Source organism: Desmodus rotundus, chromosome 11 (assembly GCF_022682495.2).
Source record: "Desmodus rotundus isolate HL8 chromosome 11, HLdesRot8A.1, whole genome shotgun sequence".
In the NCBI taxonomy this organism is placed as follows: Eukaryota; Metazoa; Chordata; class Mammalia; order Chiroptera; family Phyllostomidae; genus Desmodus; species Desmodus rotundus.
Window position 1 is genome coordinate 90578629 of NC_071397.1, and position 4477 is coordinate 90583105.

General features: G+C 40.9%; 1 pseudogene; it reads right to left on the reverse strand.

Moving 5' to 3' along the window:
- Window positions 1-2069: 2069 nt before the first annotated feature.
- Window positions 2070-3368, reverse strand: LOC112297274 (ornithine aminotransferase, mitochondrial pseudogene; annotated as a pseudogene).
- Between the last annotated feature and the right edge of the window lie 1109 nt (window positions 3369-4477).

A 4477-nucleotide genomic window follows, 5' to 3' on the forward strand; every position in this document is an offset into this window, starting at 1 on the left:
GGGCACAGGTGATTCTTTTCATGACCTCTCACCTGAGCTATATGTACCTCTTTGATTATCTAAGAGAGATTTTAACTTCCCTTCATCACTGCACCATCCATGAATTCGAAACCCAATTCATTTCCTTCCCCAAACAGGGGCACTTTTGAAGTCATCTCTGTCAGTGGCATGAATGTTGTCTCAATTCAGTGGAACTAGATGCGTCAATGGTTCCCATGGGCATCCTGGCTGGATTTGGAACAGCCCGTGACCCAGTCTTCCCTTGATTCCTGTGTGGTCCTGATAGATCTTTTTCAACATCATTCCCATCTCTCCTTCCTTTTCCATTTCATTTAAACCGAGGTAGTCTCAGGCCTCCTTAGTACCACTTGAATCATAATGGAAGATCTTCCAGCTGAAGGGTTGTGAAATTAAGCTTTTCATTATAATCTTTCAGTGGTTCCCTATAGACTACACCACGAAGCCTGAATGTTTCTTGCCTACCTGAAGACATTCCATAGTCTAACTTACGTCGCTTCATTTGCTGACTCACTGCTCCCAGTCAAACCCTCCACTCCTTCAGCCTTGCCTTAGCACGCGTGTCCACCACAGTCCCTTTGCTTGCATAGACTCTCTTCCTCTTCCTCTGTGTCTACCTAAGCCAGACAAGGCCTTAGGGGTCTAGTCATATGCCACCTCCTTGAAAAGTTTGTCTATTTTTTCCTGTAGTTGTTTCTTTCTCCCTGAACTTGAATAACAGTAACAATCAATGCCATGGAACATCAGTTATCAAGTTTATTTACCATACTTCTAATTCACAATCATTCCTGAGTGTCAGTTTGCCTCTTCAACTACACTGTAAACCCCTCGAGGAGAGACATCTCAACATGCTGAAGCTGCATCTCTCAAGTGCCTTGCGTGTGATAAATACTGATAAAAGGAAACATCGACAGTCTTGTTGATTTATTGGGGATAAGTAGACTGAAAAATACACTCAATTAGGTTTTTTAAAATTATTTAAGATTTTTTTGACATTTTAAATATAAATTTTATTTTAAATTTCAATACAAAATGAAAATAAGTGTTGTTTTTTTTTACAAATTATATCAACACTTAAAACATAATTTGGAAATGTTAAACATTAATTCTTAATTCAAAATAATGACACTGATTCTGGTGCTGACTAATACTGGTTTAGCCAAAAAGTCCATACGGTTTTTTTCTGTGGAGTAAAAGATACGTTTTTCGTTTTCACCAATAACTTTATTGATTTGGGTATTTGGAGTATATCAGCTATCTCCCATGTGCTATAACATTTGTTCTCAATTAATGTCTTGATTTGATCACTATGAACTTCTACTGGTGTACCTGACCACGCAGCATCATCCAGGGAGAAATCTCTAGCACGGAACTTCGCCAACCACTTTTGAAACTTCGATCAGCCACAGCGCCTTCTCCACACACTTCACAAATCCTTTTGTGTGTGTGTTTCAGTTGCATTTTTGCCTTTCTTGAAATAATAAAGCATAACATGATGAAATGTTGCTTATTTTCTTCCATTTTCAATATTAAAATTGAAATACAAAAGTTCACCAATTTGGTAAGTTTTTTTTAAATACACTCTGATATAACAGCTGTCACCATACAATCTAACAAAACTGTTTCAAATGAAGTTAAAGGTGACTAAGCACTCCTAGAGCCATCTTACAGAAAAAAACTAAACAAACTTTTTGGCTAATCCAATATGAAGTTTATTTAAAGCTAGTAGTTTATATAAGGTTAATCACTTAATCCTTCCTAAAATTCAATTATTGTAATTCAACTTTATAAGATTAAATCGGTCTTCTTTGTAAAATCCCATATAACTTTTTGAAATATAATACATTTACATCAGCAAGGAAATTATAAAAATGTAAATAAATTATACAGGACTTGATTAAAAGACAGCACACAAAACACTTAATTGAATGTAGATGCCATTACATTCTCTTACACAGCAGACTGCATGATTACAAATGTCCTCGTGTTATGTATGAACTGAAAACAATATATATTTTTAAAAAGTCCTTGAAGACACAGGGTAAGTGGAACATGCCTGTGTTAAGAGCAGAAACACAGAGGTTTTTTCCAGGACTTCACCGAGCTGCCTGTCTGCAGCGGGCCCCGGGCCCCACAGAAAGCAATCACTACCCTTAGAAAGACAGGATGGCCTTGATAATGATTTCTAGGGACTCCTGAGTCTCATCGTCCTTGATCACAAGCGGAGGTGCAAACCTGTTGATGTCACCAAGGGTCAGCTTGGCCCAAAGTCCATGATCTCAGAGTTGTAGTAATCTTTGGTTTCTCAGTGTTTACAATGTCAGAGGGCCGCTTCATGCGTTCATTTCCTAAGATGGAACCCATTTTATCTGCATTTTCAGCAAAGTTTTCTTCTCCCAAAACCTCAAGGCAGGCTGCGGCCACTCGGCTGCCAAGAGGATTGCCACTGTATGCTGACCCGTGCTCCCCTGGTGGAATGGTCAGCCTTATTTCCTCATCACACAATACTGCAGAGACAGGGTGTAAGCCAGCAGATAGTGCCTTTCCAAGAAGGACTAGATCAGGTCTGATGTTTCATATCAATAGTCAGCTATCTGCCAGTTTGGGCCAATCCTGTCTGTAATTCATCAGCAATGAACAGAACCTGGTGTAGGGTGCAGAACTTCTGCATGTCTGTTAGGTAGCTTGGGTAGGAAACAGTAATGCCCGCTTCACCCTGAATTGGTTCTATCGTGAACCCGGTGATGTTTGCATCCTGAAGAACAAGCTCAAGAGCAGGCAGATCATTACATGGAATGATCTTGAAATCTGGCCTAAATGGTGCAAAACCATCGTAAATGCTCGGGTCCGTGGAACTGGAGATAGCAGACATAGTTCTACCCCAAGAGTGTCCAGCTGCAAAAATAATCTTTGTCTTTTATTTCAGAATACCCTTCATGGCATACCCCCATCTCTGAGCAAGTTTGCATGCGTTCTCTCCAGCCTTCACTCCTGTATACAAAGGAAGAACTTTGTAGTAGTCGAAAGTTTAGTAACATACTCTTCGTATTCACCAAGTGTGTTATTATAGAAAGCCTAGATGCTAAGGTCAGTTTGTCTGCTTGACTGTTCAGAGCACTCACAATCTTTGGATGACAATGCCCTTGGTTCACAGCATTGTTAAGCACTCAGGGAATCAAAGTATTTTCTGCTTTCTACATCCCACAGGTATAAATACCTTTCTCTTTCCCCAGGGCTACAGGTAAAGGGTGGTAGTTGTGTGCACCATATTTGGATTATGGTTCAAAAATGTAATCAGAGGATAGAGGGCCTTGGACTGTGCTTTTAGTTGCAATGCATGTAGCAGAAGCCACTGATGAGTGAACTCCCTGGTGAAGCACAGCAACGGTCTGGAAAGGTGCTGGTATGGAAAACTTGTGTCCTTCAGGTAGGAGTGCCACCGACCAGCTACCCTTCCTTCCCACGGTTCAGATGAGAAGACAGATTGTTCACTGGAGATCCAGGGGTGGTCTTCAGGGTCCAATAACTCCTTGCCGTACTTCCATGACCTTCCCAGGACACACAGCTTCGACTGAGCTAGAGCCTCAGTGAGGCCTAATTTATTTTTCAATACATACATCCCTCCTGAGCAGGTTAGTTGCATTCTTTAATAAACTGAATAGAAGAAATGCTATAACCTACATTGAAAGTAAAAATTGGGACCCAATTTAATGAGTACAGAATGTACTTTAAAAGGCACTGGGGCAGGATATTTGAAATCAGGCCTGTTCTATAAAAACCTAAGATATTTGGAAAAAATTATTATATCTCTCAAATTCATTGTATTTCTAATACTTCAATACCCCTAGCCCACGAGAGAGGAAATCAGGACAATATTGGCTTTGAAAGCTGACAATGGGATTGATTACCACCAAAAAGTGACAGGAACCTTCCGCCCACACAAGTACCATGTCATTTTTCCACGAATTGGGCCTGCAGTGATTAAGTGTGTGTACTTGAGTGTACTTCCAAAGGTTTGAGCAATCCATCTGGCAGAAGCATTCGACACTATGGGATTTGTTATTGTGGTGCTGTGCCAGCACCGAGACTTATTTAATTGCATTAGTCATCAAGCAGCAGTGCCACTAATCTTGGATCTTACCGAGTGCCGTCTGGCTCGTGTGTTTCAAAGACCAAACAAACAAAGCTGAAGCACTACACACTCCTTCCATATCTGAGTCTGCGGTCTGGAGGTTCTGACCCCAGTCCCCGATGGTCCTGCCGTAAGACTGGAGGGACCACCCCTATGCATAAGGGGCATCACTGAGGTTAAAATGACAAGAGTTGAAGCCTTCCAAAAGGCCTTGCCTACCCAAGGTACCAATTGCCCAATCACATGCTGAAGTTCTCCAAATTCTCACCATTAGAGTGACATTTGTATATTTGAGCAATATCTCCAAGAAGTCCCAGGTTAAATGCA